A 20,796-nucleotide genomic window follows, 5' to 3' on the forward strand; every position below is an offset into this window, starting at 1 on the left:
TCCAGGGCTCCTGGATATCCCTGTGTTCCTCAGGGAAAATTCAGATCTCCTGGATATCCCTGCGTCCCTCAGGGAAAGTCCAGGGCTGCTGGATATCCCCGTGTCCCTCAGGAAAAATTCAGATCTCCTGGATATCCCTGCGTCCCTCAGGGAAAGTCCAGGGCTCATATACCCCTGTGTCCCTCAGAGAAACTCCAGGGCTCCTGGATATCCCTGTGTCCCTCAGGGAAAATCAAGGGCTCCTGGACATCCCTGTAACCGTCAGGGAAAATCCAGGGCTCCATCCCACACAAACTGAAGGAACAGCACATCATCTTTCAATTATAATAATAATAACCTTTATTGTCACAATTACTTGCTTATACAATTGCTTACATTAACACTGCAATGAAGTTACTGTGATTAGGCACGTTACAGACTACCAGGCTTAACGTTGAATTCAACCTGACTGTGAACTCCTCTCGTCCTTCACCCCATTTTTATTTCTATCAATTTATTTTCACTTCTTCCATCTATCAGTTTCTCCCCCACCATTGTCTCAACCCGACCCCCGACCCCCCCCCCCCCCCCCCAACTTGGAACATCTGTTCCTGGCTCCAAGTTGTCCTGTGACACACTGCTTACCTCTGTTCTACAACTAACATATTCTGATCTCTTAACGCGCCACGATCAGCATTCATCTTAGCATTGATCACCACCATTTACAATCCTTTTCTCTTTTTTTTCCACAGCAATATTGTCAATCTCCACTCTATCCAACTCCACTGCCACGCCACCCCTCCCCCCCCCCCCCCCCCCCCCCCCACACAACAGTATCAATCTCATCCTGTTTCCAATTCTCTACAGCTTTGACATAGAGTCATCCAGACTCGAAACATTAACTCCTTTCTCTCCCCACAGATGCTGAGATTGTCCAGCATTTTCTGTTTTGTTTCCATCCCACTTACCTTCACTGTACCCTTTAGTTATGTTAGATTGGTTTTACCTTTCTCTGCAGACTTGGAAAACTCCACAGAAAAAAGTAATTATTGCAGATTGACATGATTATTACTTTAATTGAAGCCAAACCAAACCACTGATCTTCAAATCCATCACATCACCAGTCAGTTAATGATTCATTTAATTGAAACTATACCTTAAGTTAACACTAGTGTTCATTATAACACTGGTTAAATTTAATCTAATAACAGGAAAAACTGATAATTATTTAATTTCAGGAAGGTACTCAGGATACATATTATTCTACCAGCACTGTGGGTACCTACACTACATGAACTGAAGAGGTTCAAGAAGGTGGCTCACCATCATCTTCCTAAGGGCAATTAAGGCTCGGCAATAAATGCAGGCCTTGTAGTGATGCCTGCATCCAACAAACAAATTTTGAAAAATTATTGAGTGTTTTTTATGTATTTTTAGAATGTGCCATAAATGTTAAATATAGTTAAACATAAAAATAATTTTAGTATTTGGCTTCTTGGGACACTTTGGTGTGATGAAAATCAGAAATGATCATATTTTATATATATTTAAATATAAATATATTTTATATACCTTTTTTGCAGTGATGTCATTTAAACCTGGGTTCAGATGCATTCAGACAGTATGTCTGCTAAAGCTGTGATTAAGGAGTCATAAAAGTAAATAATCATTGATTTTACAGGTGATGTGTTCTGCTGAGGGAATATTGTTTACATTTAAAGGACAATTATGGCTTAGATCATTTATGAGGATGTTTGGCCCTAACTAACCAGGTCATGGGACATCGTGTGGGAGGAGACAGAAGAATACCTTATGCTTTGGGTACAGTTAATGCAATTAAAGGGAGGAGCCAGTCTGTCTGAAAAGGTAGTTCTCCCGAGGATTTTAATCTGTTTCAGTTTTGGTCCTGAAAGGTTCTCTCTCCAAAGGTGCTGCACAGAGAAAAGCAAGTAAAAACCTGGTTGATAATGTAATTCATGAGTGATATTTGGACTATATTTGCTTAATTGGAATGCAGAGGCAGGTTTAGGAAGTAAGTTGGTTTTTCCTTTTACTTAAAAACTGTTGCAACTGTTGTAAAGCTATTTCTCTGCTGTTAATGGGGTTAATTGTGTGCTTCAATTCGAGTTTGTTTTAAAATAAAATATACCTCTGGGTCAATGTTATCACTTGTGTGGTGCAGTAACATTTCCTCACAATTTTTCAAATTGCAAATAGTTGGGTTCTCATCCGGGATCCTAACACTGGCAAGTAGATATTTGATGATTAAATATGTTTGTGATCCAAAATTTTAAAGACAGCTTGTCACTGGGACTTCCTGGAATGCGAACCAATATACAGGGTTGAGAAGAGAACACACCAGTGCAAGCAACTGAAAATAACAATTAAAACTTTGAACTTTATAAGGGACAAATCTGAATATACTGAACTTCTGGTAAATTGATTGAAATACCCAGAACCTATATACTGGGCAGCACGGTAGCATAGGGCAGCACGGTAGCATAGTGGTTAGCACAATTGCTTCACAGCTCCAGGGTCCCGGGTTTGATTCCCGGCTTGGGTCACTGTCTGTGCGGAGTCTGCACGATCTCCCCGTGTGTGCGTGGGTTTCCTCCAGGTGCTCAGGTTTCCTCCCACAGTCCAAAGATGTGCAGGTTAGGTGGATTGGCCACGCTAAATTGCCCTTAGTGTCCAAAATTGCCCTTAGTGTTGGGTGGGGTTGCTGGGTTATGGGGATAGGTGGAGGTGTGGGCTTGGGTAGGGTGCTCTTTCAAAAAAAAGAGCCAGTGCAGACTCGATGGGCCGTATGGCCTCCTTCTGCACTGTAAATTCTATGAATTCTATAACTTCTAAAGCTACGTAGAGCTGAATAGGAACATAGGAGCAGGGATGAACTTGTATCTGAGATCACCATTGCAGATGTCAGAGCAGCCTTCTCGAAGGTCAACCCTCGGAAAGCCACTGGCCCGGATAGGGTACCTAGACGGGCACTCAGGTTTGCGCGCATCAGCTGGCCGGAGTATTCGCGGACAACTTCAACCTCTCTTTCCAACAATCTGAGGTCCCTATCTGCTGCAAGAAGACGACCATCATCCCTGTACCAAAACAAAGGCCAAGCAGCGTGCCTTAATGACTATCGTCCAGTGGCTCTGACATCCATCATCATGAAGTGCTTTGAAAGGTTAGTCATGGCACGAATCAACTCGAGCTTCCCGGATTACTTTGATCCACTACAGTTCACCTACCGCTGCAACAGGTCCACAGCAGACACCATCTCCATGGCCCTGCACTCTACCCTGGAACACCTAGATAACAAAGACACTTATGTCAGACTCCTATTTATCGACTACAGCTCAGCCTTCAACACCATTATTGCAACAAAACTCATTTCCAAACTCCGTGGCCTTGACCGCGGCTTCTCCCTCTGTGACTGGATCCTGAACATTCTAACCCACAGGCCACAATCAGTAAGGATAGGCAACAACACCTCCTCCACGATCATCCTCAACACCGGTGCCCCACAAGGCTGTGTACTCAGTCTCCTACTATACTCTTTGTACACCTATGACTGTGTGGCCAAGTTCCCCTCCAACTCGCTTTTCAAATTTGCTGATGACACCACAGTAGTGGGTCGGATTTCAAACAACGACGAGACAGAGTAAAGGAATGAGATAGAGAATCTGGTGCGACGACAATAATCTCTCCCTCAATGTCAACAAAACAAAGGAGATTGTCATCGACTTCAGGAAGCGTAGTGAAGAACATGCCCCTGTCTACATCAATGGGAACAAAGTAGAAAGGGTCGAGAGCTTCAAGTTTTTAGGTGTCCAGATCACCAACAACCTGTCCTGGTCCCCCCTTGCCGACACTATAGTTAAGAAAGCCCACCAACGACTCTACTTTCTCAGAAGACTAAGGAAATTTGGCATGTCACCTACGACACTCACCAACTTCTACAGATGCACCATAGAAAGCACTCTTTCTGGTTGTATCACAGCTTGGTATGGATCCTGCCCTGCCCAAGACCACAGGAAACTACAAATAGAACATAGAACATAGAACATAGAACAGTACAGCACAGAACAGGCCCTTCGGCCCTCAATGTTGTGCTGAGCCATGATCACCCTACTCAAACCCACGTATCCACCCTATACCCATAACCCAACAACCCCCCCCCCCCCTAACCTTACTTTAATTAGGACACTACGGGCAATTTAGCATGGCCAATCCACCTAACCCGCACATCTTTGGACTGTGGGAGGAAACCGGAGCACCCGGAGGAAACCCACGCACACAGGGGGAGGACGTGCAGACTCCACACAGACAGTGACCCAGCCGGGAATCGAACCTGGGACCCTGGAGCTGTGAAGCATTTATGCTAACCACCATGCTACCCTGCTGCCCCTTGGTCATGAATGGTCATGAATGTAGCCCAATCCATCACGCAAACCAGCCTCCCATCCATTGACTCTGTCTACAATTCCCGCTGCTTCGGAAAGGCAGCCAGCAAAATGAAGGACCTCACGCACCCTGGACATAGTCTCTTCCACCTTCTTCCATCAGGAAAAAGACACCAATGTTTGAGACCGACTCAAGAACAGCTTCTTACTGCCATCAGACCTTTGAATGGACCTACCTCGTATTAAGTTTCTCTACATCTTGCTATAACTGTAACATTATATTCCGCAGTCTCTCCTTCCTTCCCTATGTATGGTATGCATTGTTTGTACAGCATGCAAGAAACAATACTTTTCACTGTATACTGATACATGTGACAATAATAAATCAAATTTTTAAAAAAGGGGAGGCCTTTTAGCCATTCTAGTCTACTCTGTCATTCAATGAGAGATCATGACTGATCTACAACTTAACTTCATAGTAGTTCCAATACAAGCAGTACCTGCATAAAGTTGAATCATTAAACAGCTCGCAGAGTAGTTTGTTAATATTTTCAGATATCCGAAAAAAATAATATTTTTGTAGGTTTTGAGGGCTATTGCACATGAATCAAATTTTTTTTTTGTAAAATATTTTATTAAGGCATTTGTGATTTTATAACAGTAACAGTAAACCATATACAAACAACTATAAACATAGTGCAAAGACCCTGTACCTCCCTCACAGGTCCTACCTTCCTTGAACAGTAATCTAGACTACCCCCACTCCCCTGCTGACAGTTAATTTTCTCTAAAGAAGTCGACAAACGGCTGCCACCTCCAAACAAACCCTAGCGTAGACCCTCTTGGGGCTGATGCAACCATCAATTCACCCGAAACCAGGAGTAGAAGTAAACTGTGGCTTTAATCAACTAGAACAGTGCCTGCCTGCGACTGGTCTGCTAGTGGGAGCCGTCTACAGGGCGACTGCTCTTTATACCTCCCCTCAAGGGGTGGAGTCAGGGGCGGAGCCCACACAGGCCCCAGCATGCTACATTATAGGCAGTATCATACAATGGTCCATAGGTGGAGCCCACATGGGCAACAGCATAATACACATAATCAAATGGTGAATTGTTACAGCAATACATTCACCACAGGGGCAAACTTGATTTTCTCAAGACTGAGAAAGCCAGCCATGCCATTGACCCAGGTCTCTGATTTTGGGGGGGCTTTGAGTCCCTCCATGCTAACAGTGTCTGTCTCCGGGCGACCAAGGAGGCAAAGGCATGAATAGGATTGAGCAGCATGTTATGCAGGGAACACTTGTTTACTGTCCAATGTTGTTATCATTATTGTTTGCACCAACAATGCAAATGATAAGACTGATGCCAATATTTTTGTCAGTATTTGTTGAGCATTGCTACAGAATGAACTTTCATGGTCTTTGATTTTACTGAACATGGAACTTCTTTTCTCTAAGAATTATTCCCAATACTTTGCATTCTGATAGAGACAAAATTCTGGCATCCTATTAGGCTAAGCTATAATCATTAGCTACAGTATGCATGAAGAATAGTAATGAGAAGCATAGGCCCTCTTGCAAGTGTTGGAAGATGGGTCTCTTTCCAAAATAAAACTAATCTGCTGGTAGTTCATATTTGATCAATGTACCAACTTGGTCAATCAGTTAGATTGTCCTCTGGGAGGTATGAATAAATCAATAGGTTCAGCAGAGTGGGTTCGTGAAAAGCAGATCGAAAGGATCTCCTTGAACCTTGTCCACTTTATTGATAGCCAGGTGCTTGAACTGCGTATAGTTTGTTCCTGGTCACAGCTTCTGTTGGCCTTTTCCCAAGAAGTAGGATCGATCCATGTTTTTCCAACTCCCATGGCTTGTGCAAAAGTATTTACCTTCATATTTCCTTAGTTTAGAGGGTATGAAATTCTTACAGAAGTGTTACAATTTGGATTTTCATTAAAGTAATTGTACAATAAACTGATTGTCTCTTACAATCTAGATCGGAATCTTTTCAATAAATGGCTCTTAGTGAGCAGCTATCCATGAACAATTCGACGTAGGCCGCTTGCAGGAATCTGCTCGCTGGATTAAACGATTTTCCTATTATATATTATCCAATACTTTGGAATGGCAGACATCAAACACAGATTGGGTTTATCAGACTGAAGCAACTCTTATGTACAACTCTTATCAAAGAGAAATACGAGATATAAAATTTCAAATATAGTCTGTAGGATATATGAGATGGCAAAATTAACAGGCTTATAAAAGCTTTGCTTTGACTGATTTTTAAAATATCAACGTTAGTCTTGTACCATATGTTTTGTAGCCCAACGTGTAAGGAGCGAGACAGAGGCAGGGATTCTCTGTCCCGTTTTCAGTGGGCGGGAAAGCCAGTGGGAGAGGACAATCCAACAGGAGTTACTAAATGGCTTGTAGGCCAGCGGGATTTCCCCTTTCTATTATCCTCACCCATGCCATTGGCATATTGGAGTTACAACCATGAAAGATCGGTTACCATTATCATTTATTTACATATCATTATCAGGTTTCCCCGCTGCATCACCCCCACACGTTAGAGCATCCCTCTCACATTAGTGGGCTTTACGACAACATTTGACAAACGGGGACCTGCCGAATAGTTCCTGCGGGCTGCGCACAGTTAAGTACAAGCCCAAGGGGGTAGAGAGTCATTTTTTTAAAAAAATGTATTTTATTACAAACATGTATCAAAACAAGTTACAGCGAACAAACACCCTGGGAAACATACTTCCCAACAATCAACTATACAGTCTGCACAGATTTTTCCTCTTTTTCACCCCCCCCCCACCTCCCCCACAACGACCAGCCCCTCAAACACAGTCACAAACATCCCCCACCTTTCCTCAAACCCCACTGAAGAGCCCCTTAACTCATACTTTATCTTCTCTAATCGCAGGACGTCGTACAGGTCACCCAACCAAGCCGTTACCCCCGGTGGCGATGCCGACCGCCACTCCAGCAAAATTCGCCGCCGTGCAATCAGAGAGGCGAAGGCCAAGACATCGGCCTTCCTCCGCCCTATGAGCTCCGGCTTCTCTGAAACCCCAAATATCACCACCAAAGGATCCGGGTCCACCTCCCCCTCCACTATCCTGGCTAAGACCGCGAATACTCCTGCCCAGAATCTTCCAATTTTTTGTAACCTCAAAACATGTGCGTGGGATTCACTGTCCCACACCCCTCACACTCATCTGCTACCCACTGGAAAGAACCCACTCATTCTCGCCCGAGTCATATGCACCCTGTGCACCACCTTAAACTGTATTAGGCTCATCCTTGCACAAGAAGAGATCCTGTTTACCCTACACAGTGCCTCACTCCATGCTCCCCAATTGATCTCCCCTCCCAACTCCGCTTCCCATTTCTTCTTGACCTTCACCACCCGCTCGCCTCCCTGCTCCCCCAGCCACTTGTATATATCCCCAGAAGGTAGAGAGTCATTCCTACGTATGTGCTGCATGGCACTTCCTCCTGGGGATGTAGGCTTCCATTGGGAGGTCAGTTGAGGGGAGGGGGTTGTGAGGGAGTTCCTTTTTTTTTAACCCTTTGAAAATGGCTCCCTGATCTCCTGAAAGCTGATATTGCTGGTGGGGCAGGCTCCCAGGATTTATTTTGACCAAGTATCAGAAGATCGCAATCCAGCTCTTGGTCTATAACATTGTAGGTAGCATGATCGAATGACAGAGCAGACCCGATGGACTGAATGACCTAATTCTGCTCCTACATCTTATGAATTTATGAAAAGGCAGCAATGGAGCTGGTGGACTATACACCGCTTTTCCCGCCTGCCTGAGTTGACACTTAGTTAAAAAATAATAAAAGTCCATCTCAAGTGCTTTGTGCTATGGACTGTCAGAAGAATCAGTATACTGGAAACTCTGTGAACAGCTTAATTCCTTGGAAAAAGTTATTTTCAAAGAAATATAGACAAAAATCCAATTACCTAATGCAAAATGTGTCACTTGGCAGGATTCATATAATTTGATCATAACAGATCACAAACCTGTCCATTTAATATCCCATTTATTATCAATAAACTAAATCACTTCAACTTTTACATTAGATGTCCTTTTTGATTAATTGTGAAAGAAGGCAATAATGAATCCATAACAGGAAATATGCCATTTTGGCATTAAAACATTTTCAATCATTTGCCTGAGATCGCCTCTTTCCATTAGGTGATGAGGCTGGAGGCTCCCGCATCCCAATCAAGTTGGGATAAAAGATCAAAGCAATGAGGGCACATGCGGCAGACATTTGGCACATCATCTGGCCTTTACTGGTACTCAGTCTTCAACCGGGGTCAGCGCCTAGAGTCCCAATATAATCAGAGAAAATAAACTAATTGTGAACTCAACTAGCATTTGATCTCTAACCTGCCAGCTCTTTTTCAATCAACAACATTGGCAATATGATCCTCAAAGGGCTTTTGGATCATTATTGAGCGCAAGGCCAATTGGAAGTCCCGTAATTAATGGGTAGCCTGCAGGGCTGATGTGAAATACTTCTAATGGATTGTGCGAGGGCCATAAAATCTCACAACTGGATTGCTATCAATGTTGTCTAAGTTGATGGATTGAATAGGCCAACAGCATGGGCACAATAGGTCTCCATCTGTGCTGTATCTTTCTGGGATTCTCAATAACGATGCAGCCTGCACCCGCTAACCTCTGGCAAAATCCTTAGAAGTTAATCATTTTCATTGAGAGAACCTTCGATCATGCAGAACTGCAAACGACTTCTGTACCAAGGTAAAGGCCCTATATTTTAATTTAGGAGTCAGATCCAGCTGGTTTCTAACAACAGAGCATCTTGCTTTGGTTTCAGTTGTTTTAAAAGCGCAAGAGGCCGACGATGCCTCTCGTTATTTTTACAGTATTAAGGAATGCAAAGCAGGGAAAACGCCATTTTTCCCCCAGAAGAGTTTTCTCTAAACCCTGCAGCTTTACATTCTCCACTTCAATTGTGTAATTGTGCAGGCCACTAGCTTTAATTTTTGATTTGCTCTTTACATGCTACTGATGCGGCTATAATGATATTTTATGTGGCAGATGTAATATTTTGAAGCCTTATGTTTCAACTCAAATTCCTCTGTTCTTTTCAGCACTGTTTCTTTCTGCATTGCTTGAAATATGTGGCTTTGGTTCCTGACGGGACCAAGTATTAATTCCAATATATCAGCTTAGAATCTAATTGCTGATATCCACCAACCTTTTTTTAAATTCAGAGTGCACCCTTTCTTTTTCCAATTAAGGGGCAATTTAGTGTGGCCAATTCACTTACAAAGAACAACGAACAAAGAAAAGTACAGCACAGGAACAGGCCCTTCGGCCCTCCAAGCCCGTGCCGACCAGGCTAGCCCTACTAAACTACAATCTTCTACACTTCCTGGGTCCGTAACCCTCTATTCCCATCCTATTCATGTATTTGTCAAGATCCCCCTTAAATGTCTCTATCGTCCCTGCTTCCACCACCTCCTCCGGCAGCGAGTTCCAAGCACCCACTACCCTCTGTGTAAAAAACTTGCCTCGTACATCTACTTTAAACCTTGCCCCTCGCATCTTAAACCTATGCCCCATAGTAATTGACCCCTCTACCCTGGGGAAAAGCCTCTGACTATCCACTCTGTCTATGCCCCTCATACTTTTGTAGACCTCTATCAGGTCGTCCCTCAACCTCCGTCGTTCCAGTGAGAACAAACCGAGATTATTCAACCGCTCCTCATAGCTAATGCCCTCCATACCAGGCAACATCCTGGTAAATCTCTTCTGCACCCTCTCTAAGCCTCCACATCCTTCTGGTAGTGTCTCTTTGGGTTGTGAGTGTGAGGCACACGCAGACACGGGGAGAATGTACAAACTCCACATGGACAGTGACCCGGGTGATATCCAGCAACTTATCAAAATCAGCTAATCGAAGGCGAGCAGGTGGTGAAGATCAAGGAGAATTTGGAAGCGGAGTTGGGAGGGAAGGTCAATTGGGGATTATGGAGTGAGGCACTACGTAGGGTAAACGGGACCTCCTGTGCAAGGATGAGTCTAATACAGTTTAAGGTGGTGCACAGGGTGCATATGACTCGGGCAAGAATGAGTGAGTTCTTTCAGGGGGTAGCAGATGAGTGTGAGAGGTGTGGGCGGGGACAAGCGAATCACGTGCACATGGTTTGGGGTTGCAAAACAATTGGGAAGATTTTAGGCTGCAGCGTTCACGGCCTTAGCCAGGATAGTGGAGGAGGAAGTGGACCCGGACCCTTTGGTGGCGATATTTGGGGTTTCAGAGAAGTCGGAGCTCATGAAAAGGAGCCTTCGCCTCTCTGATTGCATGGTGGGGGGGGGGGGGGGGGGGGGGGGGGGGGAGTTTGTACAAACTGTAGAATTGATTGCTGGGAAGTATATTTCCCGGGTGTTTATTTGTTGTAACTTGGTTTGATACATGTTTGTAATAGAATACATTTTAAAAAGAAATATGCTCATCAGCAGCTGGCCATCTTTTTGAGGACTGTGATAAAATTACACACAGCCCTTTTATTTCCGTAGCAACAATTAGGGTGAATTTGATTGCTCAAATTTCCTGTATTTTGATGACCCAGTACTTGTACAAATAATTCCAACATTCATAATTGAGTGGGCAGGTTTAAACATATTCTGTGGTCACTGCTCTAGAGAACGTATCTAGGAAAGCTGAAGATGCAGGAAGAACAGATTCCTATTCGGCTGAATTCAACAGACACCTTTTAGGCAAGTCTGGCAAGTTAACTATGAGGAGAAGCACCAAGGCTCATAATAGAGGACGTTACTGTGATGAAGAGAGGGATGACCCGTGGATCAAAGCGACAACCTATACCACCGAGGTGAACAGGGCAGCAGGGACACAGGTGCAACCACAATCTGCGCATTCGCCTCCAAGTTACACATCACCCCGACTTGGAAATATATCACTGCTCCCTCCCCAGCACTGGCTCAAAATTCTGAAACTTGTTGCCTAACAGCACTGGTGATCAACCTACGGCACACAGGTTGAGGCAGTTCAAGGCAGCTGTTTCTCACCTACGCAAGTGCAAGTATGAATGGGCAATATATACTGGTCTTGCTTGTGAAGCCCACAACCTCTGACAAAATAAAGAAACACAAACAAGTGAAGAGAGCTTTCAGCAGAGCAGATTCCTCTGTTACCCTACCTTAATGTTCCAATATCTCTGACGTCCAGTGGTGGCCATGGAGTGAGTGGTCACACACAGGACGGCTCCTGCTTGAAGCCTTCCTGTGTGCGACCACTCACTCCATGGCCACTACTGGACATCCGAGTGATTGGAACATTAAAGTAGGGTAACAGAGGAATCTGCTCTGCTGAATGCTCTCTTCACTTGTTCCTGCTTGAAGATTTTGGTTTTGGTCCTTTTCGCCTGTGGTTTGGGTAGATTCGGCGGAAAAGTGAAGAGGAGAGTGTAAGGGAAGAAGTTCGCCCCAGGATGGGCATGTTTACAGGCTATCAGACCTGGCTGAAGACAGTGAAGTACCTGTCAAAAGAGTTGGAGGAGACTTGTGGCGTAGCACCAATTACTAAAATGGCGGATGGGGAAGGGTCTGCAGTGGTGGGAAAGCTGTAGATGGAGCAATTGATGGGCTTCATTAAAGAGGGGTTTTGGCAGCAAAGGAAGGAGATACAGAGCGATTGGCTGAAGGCAATTGAGGGGGCAGTGGCACCACTTTCCGGGACCCTGGTGAGGGTGCCTCGAAATGCAGGGGGCAACGATCCATAGGTGGAGAAGGTGGTGTCCAACCAGAGTGACTGTATTGTGTCTTTGAAGGAGGAGTTGGTGATCCTGGGGGATCTGTGCAAGTTCCTGCGATCGAAGGTGGAGGACCAGGAGAATAGGTCCAGGTGACAAAACCTGTGAATTGTGGGTCTGCTGGAGGGAGTAGAGGAAACGAGCGGCACAAACGACTCACGAGGATGTTGGCCAGGATGGTGAAGGAGAAGGTATTGGACAAGGACCCAGAGGTGGACCTGGCCCATAGGTGTTTAAGGCAGAGAGCAGGGGAGCCGCCGTGGGCAGTGATTGCATAGGTTTCTAGACAAAGAAAAGGTCCTGAGGTGGGCCAAGGTGAAAGGGGTCTGTGAATGGGAGGGAAATCGAGTACGGATTTATAAGGCTATTGGAGCAGAGTTGGCCAGCATGTGAGCAGGGTTCAACAAGGACAAGGCAGTGCTGTACCAGAGACAGATTCAATTTGAGGTGTTGTATCCGGCCAGGCTTTGGTTAACCTATGAAGGCCGGGAATATCACTTTGGGACGCCAGAGGAGGCGAATTACTTTATCAGGGATCATAAGCCGGGGGTGAGCTGAATGATGACGTGGGATGGAGGAGTTAGGTCTGTGAAAGTTTTGTTTTGTTATTGTTCTCTTTTGCCGATATTGGGGAAAGTTAAGAAGCTGTAAATTTGTACGGGGGGGACAATTGTTCCCCCCTAACTCCTCTACTTTTTTAGGGAGGTCTTTGAGTTTTTTGTAAGGGTTGTATTCTGGGAGCTTTTTGGATTGGGAGGGGGAGGGAGGGGAGGGATGGGATGATTGGGGGGCTTTTAGGAAGGAGTCGCCAGGCTAATGAGCAATGCTAGTGAATAGGAGTGCAGCGTGGGGCGGAGAGGCTGCGATGATTGGCCAGTGTGGGGTAGGGGGGAGGGGAGAGGGAGTTGGTGGGGCGGGGGGAAGATTGCAAATTGGCGGGTATGGAGGATGAGTGTGGTCACGGGTGGGGGAGGGCAATCTTGGATGGGCCCTGTTTAGAGTGGGAATGGGAAGGATGATGGTAGCGGACACTCGACGTGGGTGGAGGCGTAAGCTTCCGGTGAGAATTGTGACATGGAATGTCCACGTGTTGAATGGGCCTGTCAAGAGGTCCTGGGTGTTCGCGCACATGAAGAGCTTTAGAGCGGAGGTGGTCTTCTTGCAGGAGACACATCTCTGGGTGAAAGAACAGGTGAGGCTTTGGAAGGGATGGGTGGGACAAATGTTTCACTCATCATTTGATTCAAAGTCAAAGAGGGTGGCCATTTTGTTGAGCAAGAGAACAGAGTTAACAGGGGCTTGGGAGTTGTCGGACCCTGGTTGGGGGGAGGGAGAAGTCGGAGCTCATGAAAAGGAGCCTTCGCCTCTCTGATTGCATGGTGGGGGTGGGGGAGGTGGGGGGGGGGGGGGCACATCGTCCCCGTGTGTGCGTGGGTTTCCTCCGGGTGCTCCGGTTTCCTCCCACAGTCCAAAGATGTGCAGGTTAGGTGGATTGGCCATGATAAATTGCCCTTAGTGTCCAAAATTGCCCTTAGTATTGGGTGGGGTTACTGGGTTATGGGGATAGGGTGGAAGTGTTAACCTTGGATAGGGTGCTCTTTCCAGGAGCCGGTGCAGACTCGATGGGCCGAATGGCCTCCTTCTGCACTGTAAATTCTATGAAATGCCTTACTAAAATCCATGTACACCACATCCACTGCTTTACCTTCATCCACATGCTTGGCCACCTCCTCAAAGAAGTCAATAAGACTTGTAAGGCAAGACCTACCCCTCACAAATCCGTGCTGACTATCCCTAATCAAGCAGTGTCTTTCCAGATGCTCAGAAATACAATCCCTCAGTACCCTTTCCATTACTTTGCCTACCACCGAAGTAAGACTAACTGGCCTGTAATTCCCAGAGTTATCCCTATTCCCTTTTTTGAACAGGGGCACGACATTCGCCACTCTCCAATCCTCTGGTACTACCCCTGTTGACAGCGAGGACGAAAAGATCATTGCCAACGGCTCTGCAATTTCATTTCTTGCTTCCCATAGAATCCTTGGATATATCCCGTCAGGCCCGGGGGACTTGTCTATCCTCAAGTTTTTCAAAACGAGCAACACATCTTCCTTCCTGACAAGTATCTCCTCAAGCTTATCAGTCTGCTTCACGCTGTCCTCTCCAACAATATGGCCCCTCTCGTTTGTAAATACTGAAGAAAAATACTTGTTCAAGACCTCTCCTATCTCTTCAGACTCAATACACAACCTCCCGCTACTGTCCTTGATCGGACCTACCCTCGCTCTAGTCATTCTCATATTTCTCACATATGTGTAAAAGGCCTTGGGGTTTTCCTTGATCCTACCCGCCAAAGATTTTTCATGCCCTCTCTTAGCTCTCCTAATCCCTTTCTTCAGTTCCCTCCTGGCTATCTTGTATCCCTCCAGCGCCCTGTCTGAACCTTGTTTCCTCAGCCTTACATAAGTCTCCTTCTTCCTCTTAACAAGATGTTCAACCTCTCTTGTCAACCATGGTTCCCTCACTCGACCATCTCGTCCCTGCCTGACAGGGACATACATATCAAAAACACGCAGTACCTGTTCCTTGAACAAATTCCACATTTCACTTGTGTCCTTCCCTGACAGCCGATGTTCCCAACTTATGCACTTCAGTTCTTGTCTGACAGCATTGTATTTACCCTTCCCCCAATTGTAAACCGTGCCCTGTTGCACACACCTATCCCTCTCCATTACTAAAGTGAAAGTCACAGAATTGTGGTCACTACCTCCAAAATGCTCCCCCACTAACAAATCTATCACCTGCCCTGGTTCATTACCAAGTACCAAATCGAATATGGCCTCCCCTCTGGTCAGACAATCGACATGCTGTGTTAGAAAAGCTTCCTGGACACACTGCACAAACACTACCCCATCCAAACTATTTGATCTAAAGAGTTTCCACTCAATGTTTGGGAAGTTGAAGTCACCCATGACTACTACCCTGTGACTTCTGCACCTTTCCAAAATCTGTTCCTCCACATCTCTGTTGCTATTGGAGGGCCCAACAAGGTGACTGCTCCTTTCCTATTTCTGACTTCAACCCATATTACCTCAGTAGGCAGATCCCCCTCGAACTGCCTTTCTGCAGCTGTTATACTATCTCTAATTAACAATGCCACCCCCCCCCCCCCCCCCCCACCTCTTTTATCATCCTCCCTAATCTTGCTGAAACATCTATAGCCAGGGACCTCCAACAACCATTTCTGCCCCTCTGCTATCCAAGTTTCCGTGATGGCCACCACATCGTAGTCCCAAGTACCGATCAATGCCTTAAGTTCACCCACCTTATTCCTGATGCTTCTTGCATTGAAGTATACACACTTCAACCCATATCCTTGCCTGCAAGTACTCTCCTTTGTCAGTGTTACCTTCCCCACTGCATCACTATGTGCTTTGGCGTCCTGAATATCGGCTTCCTTAGTTGCTGGACTACAAATCCGGTTCCCATTCCCCTGCCAAATTAGATTAAACCCTCCCGAAGAGTACTAGAAAACCTCCCCCCAGGATATTGGTGCCCCTCTGGTTCAGATGCTACCTGTCCTGCTTGTACAGGTCCCACCTTCCCCAGAATGTGCCCCAATTATCCAAATACCTGAAGCCCTCCCTCCTACATCATTCCTGCAGCCACATGTTCAACTGCACTCTCTCCCTATTCCTAGCCTCGCTATCACGTGGGACAAGCAACAAATCAGAGATGACAACTCTGTCTGTCCTGGCCTTTAACTTCCCGCCTAACTCCCTAAACTTGTTTATTACCTCCACACCCCTTGTCCTACCTACGTCGTTGGTACCAATGTGCACCACGCCTTCAGGCTGCTCCCCCTCCCCCTTCAGGATCCTGAAGACACAATCCGAGACATCCCTGGCCCTGGCACCCGGGAGGCAACATACCTTTCGGGAGTCTCGCTCGCGACCACAGAATCTCCTATCTATTCCCCTAACCATTGAATCTCCTATTACTATTGCTTTTCTATGCTTCCGCCCTTCCCTTCTGAGCCCCAGAGCCAGACTCAGTGCCAGAGACCTGGCCGCTAGGGCCTTCCCCCGGTAGGTCATCCCCCCAACAGCATCCAAAACGGTATACTTGTTTTGAAGGGATCCCTGCACTGTCTGCCTGTTAGTTTTATTTCTCCTGACTGTAACCCAGCTACTCTTGTCCAGTACCTTGGGTGTGGCTACCTCCTTGCAACTCTTCTCGATAACCCCCTCTGCCTCCCAGATGATCCGAAGTTCATCCAGCTCCAGCTCCAGTTCCCTAACACTGTCTCTCAGGAGATGGAGTTGGGTGCACTTCCCGCAGGTATAGTCAGCGGACACCAGTGGTATCCCTCACCACCCACATCCTACAGGAGCATGCAACTGCCCTAGCCTCCATCCCCTCTCACTTTACAGAATTAGCTGCCCCGTAGACCAACTGGACCTCCACCCTCCGACTCTGCTTCCAGTCAGCTGTACTCTAAACTCCTGGCTCCCTTCACGCTCTTTGATAAGTATAGGAAATGAAATGTAAGGTGTACCTTGCTCCCTCCTAATTCCCTCAGTCACCAAACTCTCACTGTAGCTCTCAAATGCAACAAGCTCAGCACTCCAGTGCAAACTCAAATGAGGTTCTGGAACTCTGGAGGAAGGGAGAACTTCTTCTTGCACGCGTATAGAGTGTATTCCAGGATTGATTTTTTTCAGTGGTGATCCGGGCAACGTTGATGGGAACGGTCGGGATGGAATATGCAGGAATTGTGATCTCAGACCATGTGGCACACTGGTTAGAGGTGAGGCGTTGTTTGGGACAGGTGCAGATGCCGGCTTGGAGGTTGGACTTGGGACTTTTAGCTGATAAGGCATTTTGTGGGCAGGTGATTGTGCCGATTATGAGCTATGTGGAGTTCAACAAGAATGGTGAGGTGTCGGCAGCTGCGATTTGGGAGACCTAGAAGGTGGTGGGCCAAGGGGAAATTATTTTGTTCAAGGCTCATAAGGATAGGATGGGGAGGGAGGAACACCGGCAGTTATTGGACGAGATAGTTGAAGTTGACAGGAGATACCCAGCTGCCCCCACGAGGGAAGTGTTGGCAGAGAGGAAGAAGGTGCAGAGGCAATTTGACCAGTTGACAAAGGGTAAGGTGGTGGGGCAGCTGCGGAGGGCAAGGGGGGTGCAGTGTGAGTATGGGAAGAAGGTGTCATATGTTGGTTGGCCCACCAGTTGCAGCATGCAGGGGAATTTTGCAGGTGACGGTGGAGAAGGAGGGAGGTTGTGTCGGAGCGGATAAATGAGATGTTTAACTACGAGGGGTTGTACACAGCTGAGCCGGTGGAGCAGAGGGTATGGGGGACTTCAGGGTGGGTTGGAGGAGGGGAAGAGGTAGGCATCGGGGGAGCCATTAGGGTTGAGGGCAGTGATGAGAATGTATTGGTAGGATGCAGTCCGGGAAGGCTCCAGGGCTGGATGGCTTTCCGTCGGAGTTTTACTGGCAGTTTGCGACGGAGTTGGTCCCCCCACCTGGTGGGATGTTTAGTGAGGCAGTGGAAAAGGATCAGATGCCGGCTATGGTAGCGCAGGCGTCAAATTAATTGATCCCGAAAAAGGGGAAGGACCCACTGGACTGTGGGTCCTACAGCCCATTTTGTTGCTAAACACAGGTATGGAAGTCCTGGTGAAGGTGTTGGCGTGTAGTTTGGAGGGGTGTGTCCCGGAGGTGGTTTTGGAGGACCAAATGGGTTTTGTAAAAGGGAGGCAGCTCTCTAGTAACATTAGGAGGTTGCTGAATGGAATTGACTCCTTCAGGGGATCGGGAGCCAGAGGTGATTGGGTCCACGGACATGGAGAAGGCGTTTGACTGGGTAGAGTGGAGGTACCTGGTTGATGTTCTGGGAAGGTTTGGGTTTGGATTGAAATTTGCAGCGGAGTGCGATTGTTGCATGCGCCCTCTATGGCTGATGTTTGAACATTTGGGATGAGTTTGGGATATCTTGGGTTGCATAGGGGGTGAGACAGGGCTGCCCACTGTCACTGTTATTTGCATTGGTGATCGAGCCCTTGGCAATGACTCTTCAGGTGTTGGCTGAGTGGCGAAGGATTGAGAGTGGGTGGGTAGGAAGAACCGGCTATCACTGTATGCAGACTATCTGTTGTTGTATGTCAGATCCATCGAAGAGTACGGGCAGAATTATGGCCTTGTTGAAGAGATTCAGGGCTTTTTCCAGCTATAAATTGAACGGAGGGAAGAGTAAGGTGTTCTGGTGAACGCAGCGGGGTGTGGACAAAGCTGGGGGTGCTACCAATTAAGATGGCAAGGGAGCGGTTTAGTATCTGGAGATTCAGGTAATGCATGAGTAGGCCACAATGCATAGATGGAACTTGACAGGGTTAGTGTTAGAGATTAAAGGGGAACTTTAAAAGGTGGGATACATTGCACTTGATGTTGGCAGGGAGGGTGCAGGAATGTGGTGCCAAGGTTCCTGCTTGATTTCAGTCCCTCACAATTTTTGTCCCCAAGGCCTTTTCCCAGAAGGTGGAGCTGGTCTCAGAATTTGTGTGGACAGGGAAGGTACCGAGGATGAAGAGGGTTCTGCTACAAAGGCAGAGATGGTTGGTGCTCACGAACTTGACACACTACTACTGGGTAGCGAATGTGGAGAAGGTGAAGCGTTGATGGTGGGGGGGTGGGGGGGGGACGGAGTGGATCAGGTTCAAGGGGAGTCCTGTAGAGGCTCAAGTTTAAGGGCTCTAGTGATGGCCCCATTAACTGCCATTAGCCTCAAGGAAGTATACGGGGAATCAGGGGGTGGAGTCGACTTTTAAGATTTGGAAATCAACTGAAGAGACACTTTAAATTGGACCAAATGTCAGTGTTGACGCCACTGTATGGGAACCACAAGTTTAAGTTGGTGTGGGGGGTGGATGGACGGGATGAATAGACAGTGGAGGGAGGAGTTGGAGCAGGTCAGGGATAGGTTCTCGGGAGAGGAATTTCGCTGGGTTGGATGTACTGCGGGTGAGGTTTGAGAGGGAGTGAGCGTAGGTTACTGATAGATGTGGGACTTTGCATGAAAGGAGCTGCTGACGTTCCCTTAACTACTGGAGTTCTCCCTGCTAGAGAAACTGCTGATCCCAGACAATGTGGGAAGGGCAGGATCGAAGCCATTTACGGGTGGTTGGGAGAGCAGGGTATGACGCTGGTGGAAAGGGTCAAGGGGAAGTGGGAGTTGGGAGGGAGATAGGATGGGGTCTCTGGTGTGAAGCGATGCGGCGAGTGAACTCAACTTCCTCCTGTGCTAGAATGAGCTTAAGTTTAAAGTGGTGCATAGGGTACACATGATTCAGATGAGTGGGTTCTTCCCAGGGGTAATGAATGGGTGTGAGAAGTGTGGGCGGGGGCTGGTGAATCATGTTCACATGTTTTGGAATAGAGATTTGTGCGTTCCTGCGAGGCGGTGTTTGGGACCTTATTGAGGTTAGTGGGGGCCTAGGTGAAGCCGTACCCCATAATGGCAATCTTTGGGGTTTCAGGGGCACTGGAGCTGCTGGAGGGGAAGGGGGCTGATGTCGCGGCCTTTGCTTCTGATTGCCCATCGAAGGATTCTGTTGAATTGGTGGTCAGATTTGCCTCTGAGGGTGGGAATTGCAACTTGGCTGGCAGAGCTATGCGAGTTTCTCTGGTTGGAGAAGAGTAAATTTGCCTTAAGGGGGCCAGAAGAGCACTTTAAGTTATGGTGGGCGCCTTTCATGATATTTGAGGAGCCGTTTGTTGCGGTGGGGAGATTAAAGGGTGAAAAAGTACAAACTGTTAACTGTTTTGTTGGAATGTGGTTGTGTCGTTATTCTTTACATTTGGAATAAAATATCTTTTAAAAAGAAACTTTACAATCACTCAACTTTCTGTATGCTCTGTTAACTACAAAACTGAAAAAAAAGTCCTTTTATTAAGATCCATCTCACTGAGGCAGCTTCAGCTCAATCCACATCCAACAACGTGCTCTGAAAACTCTGCTCATATTTTGACAGCTGTGACAAATTCTATCACCTCAATGGAGACAAACTACAAAATTTTAAAACAAACAATATTCTGAACAGTTCATAATATTCTAAAATTTGCCCCATCTCCCAATGCTAAATTAAAAAATACTCCAAGATCCAGATCTGCAACTTCGCCATAATCTAATCAGTTCTTCCTTGGGCCATGCACTATAAACCTGGTTTTGTTGAAATTCATCCATTAGTTTTTGAGATTTGTTTACAGACCAAACACCTTCAGTGGCAGAGGTAAAAAGAACTCCAAATGTTTTTTTTCGTATTTTGAACTGGCTTTATAAACTTAACTACTCAAATGTTTCCATGGTGTTGACAATTCTGGATTGTATAGCTCATCTTATGTGCAAGCTCATTGATTAAAATGTTTTTTTTCCCCAATTAAGGGCCAATTTAGCGTGGCCAATCCACCTACCCTGCACATCTTTGGATTGTGGGGCGAGATCCACACAGACACGGAGAGAATGTACAAACTCCATACAGACAGTGACCTGGGTCCTCACGGCTGTAGGCAGCAGTGC

Source organism: Scyliorhinus canicula, chromosome 12 (assembly GCF_902713615.1).
Source record: "Scyliorhinus canicula chromosome 12, sScyCan1.1, whole genome shotgun sequence".
Classification (NCBI taxonomy): Eukaryota; Metazoa; Chordata; class Chondrichthyes; order Carcharhiniformes; family Scyliorhinidae; genus Scyliorhinus; species Scyliorhinus canicula.